Here is a 17,537-nt window from a genome sequence, read left to right on the forward strand (position 1 = left end):
TTTTTTTTTTCATTCACTCTTTTAAACGCCTCCTAACTCCAACAAGTAAGAAAATTAAAAAGCATTTCAGGGACCTCATTTGAATAGAAAGACATAAAAATGTTTAGATACTTAAAAGGTCATATTCATATAGGTACTGTAAGAATGAAACTTTAATTCCCTTCAAAAATAGCAATTTAATTCTATTCAGATGACATATTTTTCAGTTACCACCAAATAATTGTGTTGTCTTCTAAACATTTTCAAAGCTCAAATCTCATATCTCCCACTTTGTAAATATTTATTGTAATATTCTCCCACTGAGAATGTTCTTAGCCATGCCCAGCACGAGATAAAAATGAATCTGCTCTTAAGGCATACGGACAACTTTCTAACTTTTCTCACCAAAACATATCTAAACAACTGAATGTGCTACTCTGTCACTGATGACACAATAATAGTTTATCACATTTTTAAAAAACTAGCTCTTTATGAAAGCTTTAAGACAAATCCTACTGTATAGTGACCAACTTCCCTTGCCAACAGTGGAAGTAAGGTGAAATGAAGAAAAAAAGAGGGCAAAATGTGTATACCCGTTAATAACAGACTTTTTAAAAAGATTTTCATGAGGATAGAGAAAAACACTTAAAAAACATTAATGTCAAAAATAAAATAAAATAAAAAATAAAAATAAAAAACATTAATGTCTGAATTAACCAGAATTCTGTCAAATAGGATACTGTTCTTTAACCTGAATATCTCCCTTAAGAGGAATTAAATGGATTATGATCAAAGATCCTAGTTAATCAAAGACTGAGTGGGGCCTACATCCTTTCTTCTTTGCTTCACTATATTGCTTAATACCTGTTCAATTTTGTTCCTCAAAAGCTGAAAGGTAACATATGCCTACATTTAATTAACAGCAGGTGAAATGTTTATTGCATACAACCATGGCATTGGTTGACCAAGGGTTTATATAGCACACAGGAAGTCCATCTGGTTCAGGAAAAACTGAGAATAAGCCTAACCAGGGTTCAAATCCTTCATAGAGACACTGAGGAAAGTCTCACTGGGAAATCCAACCTTAATTTATCCCTCTTTGGGGAAGGAAATAAAAAAATACTTCAAAAAGACATGATATATAATTTAGAATGTATGGACTATGCCTAGCACATTGTAGGCATTCAATAAATGTTACTTCTTCCACCATACACTCCTGAAGCATTAACACCAAATAGATGTACTGTAATTAAATTGCAGGCTATATACTACTGATCTCTCCCCAACCACAGTCAAAATGAGAGATTAATTTTTACGGGGTAATGTGGGAATTAGTAAAATTATTTCTAATAAAATATTCTTAATTTCAAATAACTACCCTGCAAACAATTTACCATTAGGCGGGATGTCTGGGTGTCTCAGTGGGTAAGCATCTGACTTTGGCTATGGGCATGATCCAGGCAGGATCCAGTCTCACATCTAGCTCCCCACTGGAGCCTGCTTCTCCCTCTGCCTATGTCTCTGCTCTCTGTATCTCATGAATAAATTAAAAAAAAAATTCCCATTAGGCAATTCTTATGTAAAGAATGTCATAATTGAATATTGTTGTGAACAGTCTGTATTTTGTACAAGCACAGAACTTGTTGGGTGAAAATTCACCACTGGAGCCAAAAGGTCTTTCTTCACCTAGACATATAAGCCCTTCATGTTCTGAGACCATTACTTTTCAGCCACATCTCCAGAGATCACATATCCTCGCTTTCTTCCAACCTCTCTAGCCACTCCTTTACAGGTTTGCACGCATGCACACATGTATGCATGTGCACACACACACCCACATACATATAGCTATCAGGCACTAGAACGTCTAAGGCTCAAGTATTTTTCTTCTCACTCCATGCTTCCTCCTTAGACAAACTTATCTAGGCACAAGAATTCAATCTAAACAGTAACTCCCAAATTTCCATCTCTGATTCTTTTGTATCTCTTTTCTTGGTTGCAGACCCCTATATCCAACTGCCTACTTAGGTGTCTCAGACAACTTAATTATCAAAGTTAGGCCTCATTCTTTGGGGGAATTCAATGTCAAACCCCTCACCAAAGGAATATATTGTCTTAGTAGCTGGTCCTAAGAATTATACTTTTTATAATTACAATCCAACTTTATTGTGGTTCTGAATGGGTAGGGAGAACTGAAACCATCTACATCCAGAGTTTACAGTCTACATTGACATCACTATTCAGTTGTCCTCAACAACATGACTTTACTATTCCAGGAAACTCTTGTCCAGGCAGATAAGATTTGCAAATAACTTCATTGTTCATTTCAGGAACTTCCCCAAAACCCCATATAAACCAACAGCACACTATTCAACTTTTTAATAAATAGCTGCAAATAACCATTCACTTTCTCAAACACTTTGAAAAAAAATCTCACCTCAAAACCCTTGCTTTGCTAGATCTATCAATCCTAAACTATTATATATCATTCATAATCCTTACTAGTTCAGTTCCTGCACTGAAATAGCGGTCTTAAAGACTTCAAATCCTCAATAAATATCCCAACTTTGCTCTCCCTTCCTACTTCACTCACACACCCTCCCCTTTCCCTAGCAGATCCTACCAACTCTGTAAAGGTAGTTCTCTCCTTTATGCAATAAATTCACCAGGTCATTTCTGGTGGTATTTTCTAAGAGTCAATATTCCACAGCACTACCAAACAGTTTCCCACCAAATATCTGTTAAAATTCTGTTCAGTAATACTAGTTTCATCACATGTAATGTGAGGAAAATATGAATACCTATACAAAAGGTCATAAGAAATCATCATCCTACATTAGGCACCAACTGCTAACACTATTGGTCCCATTTTCTTAATGAGTTAAAACAGGTATTTGGCCTACAAATAAAATTTCTAAGTAATACCAAATAAAGAGATATGAGTATCAGAGCAGCCATAAAACCAGTGAGGAGTTCTGAGGACAAGAGAAAGTAAATCACACAGGTTTAATAACTGAAGCAGTAATCTTAGGAGAAAATGGATGGGGAAAAAACTGAATACGTGAATAATCTGCAACACTAATAATCAGTAAAAGAAAAAAAATGCTGAATTTACTACAATTTAACAGCGACGAGAAATTTTAAAGGAATTTTCACTACAGTAAAATTATTTTTAAACCATGAGGTGGAATTAAGTCACAATGAAACATTTAATACATTTTCCAGAAAGTAAAGACTTTTTATCAACCAAGAGTAAATGTATGAGCATTTCTTTTACTATAAATCATTTAAAGCAATATAAGCCCATAAGGATGCCTATATAGGAGTAATTTGAAAGAAAGTTAAGCATTTAGAATGCTTCAATGTTTGGGAGGAACTGAAGAATTCAAATATTAAGATCTAAATGTAAAAATGGAATCCACAGTACTGAGAGAAAATATAGATGAACTCCATTATAATCTTAGAGTGGTGAAGACTTTTCTAATTATGTTTCAAAGTCCAGAAACATAAGAGAAAAATATCGCCATATAAAAAAGGAAAAATTTTGCATAAGAAACACAGTAAAGAATGAAAAAATATATTTTTGGCAACCTATATTACACGAAGGGCTAACTTCTCTATAAAGAACTCCTGAAACAAAGAAGAGAAAAACCAAAACCTAACAGAAAAATAAACAAAAGACGTGAGAGTTCACAGAAGGGAGAAAAATGTCCATTGAACGTATGAGAAAATACTCAAATCATTCATAATGAGAGAAACATAACAGTCTGAATTACACCAGTTCAAATCTATCAAAATTCCAAAAGTCTGACAACACATTCAGTTGGTAAAGCATGGGAAAATAAGCCTCTTAAACATTTAGATACATAACAGGAATATGACTATACCTAACAGAATTACAGATCCATCTTTTTTAGAAAAATATTTTAAAATAGTTTTAGATTTATAGGAAAATTGCAAAGATAGTACATACAATTACTAGATTCTGCAATTAAGGTCTTATATTATCATGGTATAATTGTCACAATTAATCAACCAAAGGTGACATTTTGGACTAAAGCCCACTCTTTATTTTTTTTTAAGCCCATTCTATTTATATTTCACTTTATTGTACTGTCATGTCTTCTGCAGCTCCTGTTGGTTGTGACAGTAGACTTCCCCTGTTTCAGATGACCTTGACAGTTTTAAGAAGTACTGTTCAGGTATGTTGTAGAACATCCAACACTGTATACTTAATAGTATTAAACGTTGGTCACACAATTGAGGTAGTGTTCATCAGGTTTCTCCCATGTCAAGTTATTCTTTTCCATATTTTTCCAGTACTTAAGAGAATTCTGTTATATATCTTTGAGGACTAAGTACCTACATAAATTATTTATAATTCCTCTGCATAGGAGATATGTTTATTCTCTGCCTTTTATTTTTATCAGAACGGATTCATGCATATTATTTTATAATTGAACTATAATTTAATTTTTAAAATTCAATTTCACTTTTGTTGCTCAAATTATTCTATTATTAGTTACTGGAAATTCTTTGAGTTGGCTCCTATATGTGTTTTACATATTTCATTGTTTTTGTTGTAGTATTTCCTAACTTTTCAGCATTATTATATTTCCTGTCCCAGTCCTGGAATCAGTCATTTCTCCAGAGCTCTGGTTCCTTTTATGGGAGAACAGTATTAGAAACCAAGATCGGGGCACTAGCTGTGCTCACTGCTACTGGGGTGTCATTTTCTTCTAGGCCCTCTCAGCTGACAGAGCAAGGAAACATGTGTACAGATGTATTTATCACTTGACTGATCCTTGTTCTTAGAAACTAAATCATGCACTTGCTTATGTAAGTACAAAATGCTGTATTATGTTATTCATTTGGTATTGTAATAGCAAAAGGTAAGAAACAACCCACGTGTCCTCACAGGACTAAGTGACTTAATTATCTCATCCACAAGTGTAAAATTCAGCTATTAAAAATAAGGAAGATCCTTTCCAACTAGGGCCCGGCAGAATGGCTCCCGCAAAGAAGGGTGGCGAGAAGAAGGGCCGTTCTGCCATCAACGAGATAGTGACCAGAATATACCATCAACATTCACAAACGTATCCATGGAGTGGGTTTCAAGAAGCGTGCCCCTCAGGCACTCAAAGAGATCCGTAAATTTGCATTAAGGAGATGGGAACTCCAGATGTGCACATTGACACCAGGCTCAACAAAGCTGTCTGGGCCAAAGGAATAAGGAATGCTCCATACCATATCCGTGTGCAGCTGTCCAGAAAACGTAACGAGGATGAAGATTCACCAAACAAGCTCTACACGCTGGTTACCTACGTACCTGTCACCACTTTCAAAAATCTACAGACTGTTAATGTGTTTGAGAACTAATTGCTGATTGTCAAATAAAGGTATAAAACTGCAAAAAAAAAAAAAGTAATAAAAATAAAAATAAAAATAAGGAAGATCTTCACCTAGACACAGAAAAACCTCCAAAATAAAATCTACATGTATTTGCTTATATTTGCAAAAAACACTGGAAGGATAAACAAGATAGGAAAGGAAATGTCTATCTATAAAAGGTGTGGGAGGAAAAACAGGCTAGAGAAAGCAAAAAGGAAAACAAGACTTCTCTAAGATCTCTCTATATACTTTTAAGTTCTTCATCACATCACCTATTCAAGTAAATTAAGTTAAATTTTTAAAAAACTATTCAATGCCTACAGAAGTGGAAGGATGTGAAGGGTTCAAATTAAAAAAGGAATGGGGCAGGGAGATAATCATTTGTGAAGAGTAAATACAATAAGAAAAGATACCTCCATCTTAGAAACAAATTATGTATCAAAAATCCTTTGTAAGCTTTAATAAAATGAAAGGACAGTTGACCCTTGAACAATGCAGCGGTTAGGGGCACTGACCCCTGTGTGGTCCAAAACCTGTATTTAATTTTTGATTCCTCAAAAACTTAACTACTAATAGGTTACTGTTGACTGGAAGCCTTACCAACAATATAGTTGATTAACACATTTTGTATGATATATATATATTCTATGTTCTATATTCTTTTTTTAAAAAAAAGATCATAGTCTCAGGGTCCTGAGATCAAGACCCACGTTGAGCTCTGTGCTCAGCAAGGAGTCTGCTTGAGATTCTCTCTCCTCCCTCTGCCCTTCCCTCTGCCCCTCCCCCCACGTGCAAGTTCTCTCTCTCTCTCTCTCTCAAATAAATAAGTAAATAAAATAAAATAAAATCTTTTTTAAAAAGGACAATTGTTAAGTCCATCTTTGGTGACAGCATGAATAAGTGGTTAAATCATAAGTTACCTTATTTTTACTGATATGCTGTTTACATGACAGAACCTGGACAATGAAGAAATGGAAGTCTACCCCAATTCCTGATGCAACTCCTATAGGTACACTGACATATCTAGGATTGAAGTTTTTTTGGAGAGACCAGCTTGAAAGAAAAAAATAGAGACACGTATTCTATATCTTTTTTGCCTGCCATTTGAAAATAAATAAAAGTAGAATAAAAATAGGTATATATCAAAATAATTTGAAGGAAAAAGGAAGGAAAAATATAAAGTAGTAAGTTAATAATTATCAACCACTATGAAATGATAAAACTTCCTTTGAAAGATTGCTATAACCACTGAAAATGATAGCCATAAGAATTATTTGGTAACTTAAAATATATATGTATCATAAAAAAAAGGTCTTAAAAATATTAAACTCCATATATGAAAAAAACAAAGGGGAGTATTTGTAGATGATAACCACTGCTAGAAAATTTAGACTATGGTCTATTTTCTACATTATTATGTTATGTTTAACAATTTTCAAAAACATAATAATTGAGAATGTACAGATAGAAAACACTCAAAGAAACTGTTAACTAAATAAGCAGGCCATTAGACTTAAGTGGCTCCAATGCCTTGATAACCTAGGTAGGCAAACCAAAACTTAAGCCAGAGTCACTGCAAAAGAATCAGAAAATGAAACTTAAGAACAACCAATCACAAACAGCCAACTAGGCTTTCCAAATAAAGCAACTGCTTAAACCATCACCAATCAAATAATTCCCTTTGCTTCTGTGTCTTCTCTATAAAAACCTCCCCCATCTCCCAGCTCCTGTTGGTGGACTGGTAAAAACTTTTGGCTTGGCACTCCTTGATTCCATCAATGTATATGCTCATTAAACTTTGAAAAATTAACATGTCTCAGTTTACCTTTTAACAAAACAAAGTAAAAAAAAGCAAAACAAAAAGATATTCACTAAAAGGATAAAAAATACTTGGGACATAAGACTTTTATAAATGAAGTTAAGAAAACTCCCCTAAGATATGATAAAACTGTAAGATTCAAAAAAGAATAAAAGAAAAAATAAGATACAATGATGGAAAGTTTTAATAACTTTGCCTTTAATTTATATATGATGGTTGCTCCCCCTTAATACTGTGCTAAACCGTAAAACGGTGTTTCTAAACACTATCTGTAACATTTTAAAACCAAGCTCAGAGATTCCACTTCAGTTGTTCTGGGACAGAGTTTCAGATTTTACATCATACATACACACACACGGAGATATCTAGTTGTTGTTTTTTTGTTTATTTTTCTAAATCACAAGAGTGCTCCTGAAGTTCAAATTAAGGCCACTGACCTAGAACGTAAGATAATAAAGACCTAAAATAATAAATAGTACACACCCAAGCAGACTTTATGACAAAGAATAAAATGTAAAAACCATTTTCTTTTTTTGATGGGTAAGCTATAGGACCGGTTATTCTATTGTGACTTCAGAATACCTGAGTCACACATAAAAGTCATTAACAAGGAAAGCAAATACTGTCTAGACTGCTGAGATGTCAAACAAGCAGTACAGCATAGGTCTGAAGAAGGGAACAGACATGGCAAATGGTTACAAGAAAAATTTGGTTGGTCCTAAGGAAAAGCTTATCAATGTACTTATCAGAAACATTATTAACAGCTTTATTCCTAACAGGCATTAGATAAGAAACAACAATGAATACCCTACATTATTTGGTCCAATATCTATACTATCCTCCTCCCCACAATATATCTAAAGGGTGCAACTTACACCAATTAGTAACACTAATTCTCAAATTAGGTGGGAGCAGGGAGGCATATGAGAAAATCCAGGAGGTATGTATAGTTTCAAAAGCCAGAGAGATGCTTTTGATTCAACTGTCCTTGCGAATCACTTCTTTACCCTTAAGGAATCAATCAACCTAAAGAGGTAGATCAGCAAAGTAATTCTAGTACCATTACTAGTAATTCTTGCAGGCTGTGAGTGCTAAGTACAAGGTACTTTCACTTTTTATCATTTCATTTAATTCCCATGGCTCCATGAAGAAGGTTCTGGCATTTCCCAATTTTATAGAAGAAACTGACCCTTAAGAGTTTAAATAACTAGCTCAAGATCACATAATTATCAATTACGACCGAAGTAGTTTCTTTACAGGAAAAAAAACAAAACACATATAAACCAATTTTAACTTTATATAATGAGAGTTCAGATATTTTTCCAAAAAGTTATACATAAAATAAAAAAGGTGTCAACCATTTTATAGCTTCTTGGGAAGAAAAGGGATCAGAGGAGATAAGCGATGTAAATAAGAATATATGGAGATGGAAGGGAAATAGCTATGCTCACAAGTTTATGGGCAGGGGTGCCTGGTCAGTAGAGCATGCAACTCTTGATATCAGGGTCATGAATTCAAGCCCCATAATGGGCACTAAAGCTTACTTTTAAGAAATTTTTTTAATTAAAAAAAAGATTTATAAACAATAAAATCTACTGCAAAATACAGTGCTGACTCCACTGTTCCTGAAATGATAAAACGTCAGTAAATAAATCATGAACATGAAAATGTAGCTGATATAAAAATGTTTAATGTTTTAAGACCATATGATAGAGAAATATTAAAAGGCACTGAATCTCACAACTTGTGAAAATTCATTTTTAAATGTCACATCTCCAGATGTCATCAAGTCATAATCTCTGGTTTCTAAAATAAATCTTAACAATATACCTACTTTAACAGAGGTATAATTTTAAACTCAATTTTTTAAAAAAATCAATGAAATGTCTTTAATTTTAAACGTAGACCACAAAGCAGGTTTTAATTACAGTAAGCCCAAAGAAAACAAAATTCCTAGTCAACTGTATACATAAACTATCAGGGTAACTGAAATGACAAATACACTGTTCTATCCTTTTGGGTGCAATTTTGTACTTCAGGGGATCCCTGGGTGGCGCAGCGGTTTAGCGCCTGTCTTTGACCCAGGGCGTGATCCTGGAGACCCGGGATCGAATCCCACATCAGGCTCCAGGTGCATGGAGCCTGCTTCTCCCTCTGCCTGTGTCTCTGCCTCTCTCTCTCTCTCTCTGTGTGACTATCATAAATACATAAAAATTAAAAAAAAAAATGTTGTACTTCAGTAAAATGCATTTAACTCTAGTACTACATAGCTAAAGAACTCAGTTAAACCAAATTTTAGTCTTGATCTTGACCAGAGTTTTCAGATCTTTAGAAATAGGTATTTACATATAAGTATTACAATTTTATATTTCCAATTTGTCTAAGATAACAAGTTAGTACAATTTACATGTAATTAAAAAGACCAAATAATGCCAAGTTACTGCCCCTCCAAGTTGGCCTACAAACTGCTTCTTCAAGAATGCTCACAAATACCACCTACATGTAACAATAATATTCAAGACTTTTGATGGGTTTTTATTGTCTCCTGTATCAGAATTGATTCTCGACTCTTTTTAGGCCATGATTGACCTAATTTACCAGTTCCTAATCTCATCACTTCATCATTCAATTAAGCAATACGTAATTTGGAGGGAATACCAAAAAAGTATGGTCTCTCTGGAGCAGAAAGCCAACTAGGAAACAGATTTATAAATAATTACAAAACAATGGGTTAAGTACTATGGTAGACATAAATGCTATAGCAGAATCACCATATGTAGACTGAAGATGACTTTAGAGGAAGTGACATTTGTCTTCAAAAATGAGAATCTCTCTCAAGTGTCACAGCACAATAACATCAATACACCAGTTTTCTCATCTTTATATCCTAGCCCTGACTATAAATGCTAGTATAGAATACACAAACACACTTCAGACATGGATACATGGATGGATGGATAGAAGGAACGATAAAAAGACATATATACAAATATAAAGAAGAATGAGTAACTGATAGATTAAAATGGGAAAAATTGGACATAATAATTTAGATGGGGCATTCCAAAACCCTAACATATGAAAGTAACAACAGGAAAAGATAAATCTAAAAGATATTTAGAAATAAAATTAACAAAATTTGGTGTGACAGACTGGACAAGGGGGAGGAGAGCATAATAGAAAAGACAATCTGCCAAAGGTTTTGGCTTTAGTCACCAGGCTAAAAGTGATACGTTACTGTTGGCTGGGAATCGAGGCAGGGGATAAAAAAAAAAAATGAGCTCTCGTGAAGGAGCACTAAGAGGCAGTATCTGGAAGGTAGCTAGAAAGGAATTCAAGAAAAGAGGTCTGGATTAGAAATAAATATGAAGATCATCAACATATAGGTAATAAGAAAAAAGCACTAAATTCAAATGAGATTGCCCAGGCAACACATAAAATAGGAGAACAGGGCCAAGAGCAGAACATTCATCAACTAGTCTTGCTGTTATTTCACATGTCTCAGTACTACCTCACAATACCACCGCAGTGTATACCACATACGATGACTAACACAATGCCTAGGACACGACAAATGCTTTAAAAATACTGATTATACATATCCCTGAATTGAAAAACAAAACGTACTAAGTACAATAAAGCCATTAAGGATTATTATTATGTCATTAGAAATATTTCAATAAGGGATGCCTGGGTGGCTCAGTGGGTTAAGTGATGGACTCTTGATTTTGGCTCAGGTTGTGATCTCAGGGTTGTGGGATTGGGCCCCACATGGGGCTCCTGGGGCTCTTCCCTGAACACAGAGCCTGCTTGGGATTCTCTCTCCGCACCCCTTCCATATTCACCCACTCTCCAAAAAAAAAAAAAAAAAAAAAAAAATTTTTTTTTTTTTCAGTAAGACAGGCTCAAAGGACTAAAGTCCGCTTAAGAAATCCAAACTTGGGATCCCTGGGTGGCGCAGCGGTTTGGCGCCTGCCTTTGGCCCAGGGCGCGATCCTGGAGACCCGGGATCGAATCCCACGTCGGGCTCCCGGTGCATGGAGCCTGCTTCTCCCTCTGCCTGTGTCTCTGCCTCTCTCTCTCTCACTGTGTGCCTATCATAAATAAATAAAAAAAAAAAATAAAATAAAAAAAAAATAAAAAAAAAAAAAAAAAAAAAAAAAAAAAAAAAGAAATCCAAACTTTACTTCAAAAATCAATAGGAGGCTTCCTTCCAACCAGAAACAGCAGTACAAACCAGTAATTAAAACATTAAAATCTGGAATTATGAAAAAGGTTTACTTCAAAGATAATACTTAAACATACATATTAACTAATTTTTCTACATATTAGCTAATTTAAAGGATAATATCTCTAAAGTTGGAGAGCTTCAATGTTGTTACCTGACTTTTCACAAATGTTAATTTTTACCAACCTTTTTTAACACTAACTTGCACTAATTAACAGAAATTTAACCATCAATTTTAAGAATAGAAAGACTATATATATGATTGAGAAGACCAAAGTGAGTTAGTAACTAACCTAGAATATAGTGAATTTATTCTTGGGTCCTTTTCCCACTGTTTAAAAATATGCATATGGAGCATTCCTAAAAGTATTTACACTAACAAGTGCAAAAAAAGAAATAAGGATGTGCTATTAGAAAGTTGACAAGGGACACATGCGTGGTTCAATTGGTATAGAGGATGTGACTTCTGATCTCAGTGTTGTGAGTTCTAGCCTCATGTTGAGCATAGAGCTTACATTAAAAAAAAAAAAATGGGTGGACAAAAATTTTTTAAATTAACTTTTATGACAACAAAACAAAGCAAATCGTCTGTTCTTCCACTTTAACAGACTACCTTTAGGTCAAGTCAATAACATTTTCTGTTTTTCAAATGGAATAAGAGATAGGATACGTATCAACAATACTAATTTGCAATATTTTTCTTCATAAGGGTTGGTTTACAGTGTGAAAAGTTATTACAAAAATGTATAATGTGATCTAATATTTCCAGTTTTGGTGGTATACAGCTATATATCGATAAAAATACAAGATCAAAATTTATGCATTGAATTTATAAATACAAAACCCAAAAACCAGTAACATAAAATTCCCACCTAATACTGAAGCAATCTACACGGCATGCATCTGGGCTGTCTTCTCTTTTATGGCATATGCTAATGCAAACTAATTTTAACACATGTAAAATCAAATAAGTAAACATATACATAAAAATGTGTAAATATGCAATATAATTATTTTTGCTTTTCACTACCTATTCATTTTACTCTGTGCCCAAACAACTCTAATTGATAAATCCATTTTACTTTGTGCCCAAACTCTAATTGATAAATCCATGATTAAAAATAAGTCTACAAAAACTTTCAATCTTTTTACATTTAATCCATTTTGAGCTATAAATATATCCTCTCATTCATACATTTTGTATAGACCAATTTTTTGTGTGTGATAAAAACTAATTCAATGGAATTTAAACCTAATTTTGATGAACATTTTAATTTACCACTTTATAGTGCTCTCTACAGCAGACACTTAACACAGACTTTTTAACATCACATCTCTATGGAGGCATTGTAATAAAATGGTTTGAACACCAAAACTCAGCTTCACCATAGTGGTAGAACCTTAGGGACAATTAATTTAAGGCCTCTGTGTACTTATTTGAAAATGAGGCACAATACTTACCTGATGGGCTTATGATGAGCACTAAACAAAGTAACACCTGTCATGGTACCCAGCAAAAGAAACAATTAAGTTTAATTTCTTTCAGTTTATATCAAAAAATAATTTTTAAAGGAGGCTTTGGAGAGCAAGATGATTTCATTCATCCCAATATGTCACAGATTTATAAATCTACCTTTTCACATACAATATTCAGTACCATTTGTTACCACAGAACGTTTTTATAGGAGGCACTCCCCGGATTAGATGTATTGGTAGGTATTTATGGTTTTTCAAGTTAGCGGAAACAGGCTAGCAAAAGGTAAGCCACACTCAGATACATTCATTATGTTTTTCTGGTCGCTGGCAATTACTCCTTCCAGGTCAGTATTTTATAGATATTAAAGTAATTGTCAACTAAAAAGGCTGGGAGCAAACTAATGACAAAGAATCCTCTAATGACAGTAAGAATTCTTGGCTTAATATTGTAAACATCTCATAAAAATTAAAAAAAAAAAAAAAAAAAAAAGACCAGTTCAAAGAAATTGCCAACAACTGTAGGTTGAATGCTAGTCAACTAAAACCAACTTTTCTATTTTGGCGATTTTTTTAACCTCACAAATACTATATAAAATGTAATTTTAAAGGCCATAAACTTATTGCTTATCTTTGTCATTTAAAATACAAAAATGCCATAATCTGTAGTACACTTTAAATAACTTTCCCATTTAAAAGTTTAAGTAAAAAAAAGAAAAAACAAATAAAAAATAAAAATAAAAAAATAAAAGTTTAAGTAAAAATTACAGTCAAAATTTGAAGAACCTAAAACTAATCTTTCGTCATATATATATATGAAAGAAGGCAATTTTAAAAGTAGATAAAATACTCTAATGATTATTTTTATAAGCTGAATTTAACATATAATGTCCTTTTTCTACAACACAGCAACACATTCGCTAAGTACTTATCCTCCATGGAAGTATAAAAGCTACAAAAAATAAAATAAAATAAAAAAATAAGCCATGACATGATGCTGCAATTTTTATAAAGACTGAAGAACACTAATAAAGACTCAAAATATAATACTTTATAAATATTCAGCACTATTAGACAATAACAAAGAAAATACCAGGGAAAAAATTTGTATTCACATATAATTTTTCCTAATATTAAAGGAAATCATCTTCATTTCTAAATATCTTCCTCAGTTGCCATTATTGTTTCTATTATTCACAAGACTTGCAGTTGTTTAGTTAGCACTATTTCATGAGTAAAGGAGAAACATATTGCTGAAAATAAGGCGAAAAACAAAAGCCTCACGGACTAAATTATTTTATAGGTCATCTCGTTCCACCATAGTCATAGGACTGAAGCAATATCTGAAAACTAAACATATCAACAAATACATACATTAAAATCTGTTGAGTCAACACAACTATTCTGTACTACAAAAAATAAATTTTTTCTATTTTTGTAAAACCAATGATTTATTAGCCTAAGATTAGTGCTGTACAAATCTACCCCCATCTATCAGATCATTACCATATACTGAATCAATTCTTCCGATTTTATCTTCCTTACTATGTATCTTTCTCCCTTCAGGTAACCAGAGCACATCTGGCAGGCTGCACTATTTCAAACAGCTGACACCTGAAAGTGAGTGACTTTGTTGGGCCTTGGTTCAAGGATGAGAATAAACTATTTTATAGAAGCTTCTTCTAGTAATAGGAAAATTAGGTTATTAACAAGCCTTCATACTTCATACACTTTTTTTTTTCCTGCCTGTAAGAGGAATGTAAAAATTTGGAAAATACAGAACTGTATTTTTATTCAGCCATAAATCCTACCACCCAGAAATCTTACTTAACTTTTTAGTAGATTTCCTTCAGAGAATTAAACTTCAATAATCTAATTAAACACTAATAAATACCCAGGGGAAAAAAAAAAAAAAAACAATGTACCTTTATTTTGGCCTTTTGAGAAGTATTATATAAAAACATTGATTATTAATGATACAACCTGTTAATTTTACAAGGATATCTGAAAAGTGTTAAGTGGTGAGGGTGGGATAGGGAGTCCCACAGTTCGGAGACTGGTCCCTAGGCTGAAATCCCCTTCACAATTTTTATAGCTTCAAATACTTGAATGGCAGCAAGATGTGACTGTTTTTAGAATGATATCAATAGTAACTTCGCTACATCAAACAGGCTTTACTTTTAATTTCTTTCCATTCATAATTCAGTATCTCCTTCCTTTCGCTGTAAATATATATCTATACATACATACATACATATATATATTTTTAAACAGCTTAAATTCAAAGACTCAACTATTTTCTTTGAGGTCCAGCATTCAAACTGTTAGTGTTTCTGGCCTAGGAGACAGTCCACCAGGTAAAACGATAATATTTTTATATTCCAAAATTCTCCATCATAAAAAGACCATTCCCTAAAGATAGCCACATTTTTTTTCTTTTGTTACAACCCTCGTACATCTAAGTATGCAGATGCTAGAATTACAGAGACTGATACGACTTCATCCACAAACAAAAAACCAATAAACTACTGCCGGCAAATTTTTTTTTCCTTCTTAAAATTTGCTTGAACCTATTTCTAGCTTCGACAGAGGCTTTCGTTAACTCAAGGCATCAAAGGTCTTAAAACCAACCCCATTCATTATTCTCCTCTGCCCGGTGGTCAACAAAACAAGTCGAAAATACAGTAGCGCGAATGTGTTCCTTTGACCTTCTTACACAAGCGCCTTTTGAAAGAAATCCCTCAACAAAGACTCAAGAAAGAATCCGTAAAGTTTGGGGAAAGCATTGTCTGTCACTGATAAGTGACAGCAGGTCTGGCTGCCGGGGATACACTCCGCTGACCCTAAGGAAGAGCCGAGACTCGAAACAAAATTCGCCACTTTTGTTATCTAGAAAATTTGGCGGAGAGGTGATAAAGCTCCATGACCAACGACGTGACTCTGACGGACGAATTAATACAGACGGCGGAGGAGCGCCACGGGTTTCGGCTACGCTTCTGCCGTTTTTGAAAGAAAAGCTAATTGTTAGCGGCCATGTGACATTACAGGAGCCCAGAAAGGAAAGGGTGGGAGGGAGGGAGAGGAGTTCAAGGCAGTTCAGGGTCAGAGCGAGCTCAGGCATCCTGTCATTAGCTCACGCTCCCCGCAGGCTGGAGGCAAAACACTGCTTACCCGAAAAAGGAGTGGGTGAGAAGTGGGCAGAGAACGGTGGGGAGAGAACGCGGGGGGGGGGGGGGGGCACGCGGCGGCGGGGGGCGGGGGACCCGGGGCCAGCCCGCGGACTTGGGGAGCGAAGGCACCGGCCACAAAAACGCTGAGAAAAGCAACTGCCACGGAGACGACAACCCCGGGCGGCTGCCCAGGCCCCCTCCCCGCCGGCTCCCCGGGTTTCCCGCACTCGCGGCCCCTCCGCCGCGGCCCCGCGCTCAGGGGTGTGACCCGCCGGCGGGAGGCCGCGCTCAGCTTTGTCTCGGCGGCTCCCCACGCGCGGGCTCCCGCTCCTCCCCCGCGCCCGCCACCCGCTCACACCCCCCGCGTCTCCAAGGAGCTGGGAGCGCCGCGGCCGCCGCCGCCGCCGCCGCCGCCGCCGCCTCCGCCTCGTCGCCCACCTCCCGCAGCCTCGCGCCCTTCCTTCCCCGCGGCCCCGCCCCCGCCCCCGCCCCCGCCGGGGGGAATCTGTGTCTCGGGGGACTTTCGGCCTCCTCGCGCCCCCCCGCCTCCCCCGGGGTCCAGGTGGGCAGCGAGCCCCGGGGGTGGCGGCGACCGCGCGCGCCTCCGCGAAGGAGCCCGTCACCTCCCCACAGCCCAGCCCAGCCCAGCCCAGCCCCGGAAATGCCCCGGCGCCCCGGGGATCGCGCGCGGGGCCGGGGGCCACCGGCACCCGCGAGCCCCCCCGGCCGCGCCTGCCTCTCTCAACTTCCCGGCCGGGCCTGAGCCCGCGGCGCCCCGCCACGGCCGCCCTCCCGCCCCGCGGGGCTCGCGAGGGTCCGCCGGGCGGCAGGGAGAGCCCCGCGCGGTCGCCAGCCGCCAACTCACCAGCGAGCGCGGGGGCCGCGTCTCCAGGCGAGGCGCGGAGGGTGAGCGGCTCCGCCGACGCCCGCGGCGACCGGATGCAGGTCCGGGTCTCAGCGGCCGGCGGGGGACCCACGGCGCCTCCGAGGCGCAGGCCTCCGCTGCCGCCTTCCGGCCCTCGCCCGGGTCCGGAGCCTTCGGGAGGGGCCGCGGGTGCCTCACGCGTTGCCGAGCCCCCCGGACAACATGGCTCCCGGGCCGCCGGGCCGCCGGGCCGCGCGGGCAGCCCACTAATCCCCTCGGAGGGGCCCGGGCGGGAGCGAGGCCGGGCAGGGAGGTGCCGGCGCTCGGCTGAGGCGGCCCGCCCGGACCGGGGCTCCTTCTTCTCTGCGGCCGGACCCGGAGGAGCTCGGGAGACCGCGGGCGGCCGCTCCCGTTCGCTGCGTGTGCGTCGCTTTCTCGCTCGGCGACTGCGGATTGACGCCTCCGCCTGTTCCCCGGAGGAGAGCGAGCGAGCGAGCGAGCGAGCGAGAAAAAAGACTTTTATTGAAACGATCCAACCAGCAGCAGCGGAGAAAAGCGACCCGCCGCGGGAGCTTCCCCCACCCCCGCCTGAGCGGCTCGCGGCGGGCAGCGCGA

General features: G+C 37.7%; 1 protein-coding gene across 3 annotated transcripts in view; it reads right to left on the bottom strand.

The window, feature by feature from the left end:
• Positions 1-17,058, bottom strand: part of CDK17 (cyclin dependent kinase 17) — a 126,833-nt gene extending 109,775 nt beyond the window's left edge. For all 3 annotated transcript variants that reach the window (XM_049093944.1, XM_025439489.3, XM_025439490.3), the window contains exon 1: positions 16,923-17,058. The gene's annotated coding sequence lies outside the window, so the exon portion shown is untranslated. The remainder of the gene's footprint in view (positions 1-16,922) is intronic.
• Between the last annotated feature and the right edge of the window lie 479 nt (positions 17,059-17,537).

The sequence above is a fragment of the Canis lupus genome, chromosome 15 (genome assembly GCF_003254725.2).
Source record: "Canis lupus dingo isolate Sandy chromosome 15, ASM325472v2, whole genome shotgun sequence".
In the NCBI taxonomy this organism is placed as follows: Eukaryota; Metazoa; Chordata; class Mammalia; order Carnivora; family Canidae; genus Canis; species Canis lupus.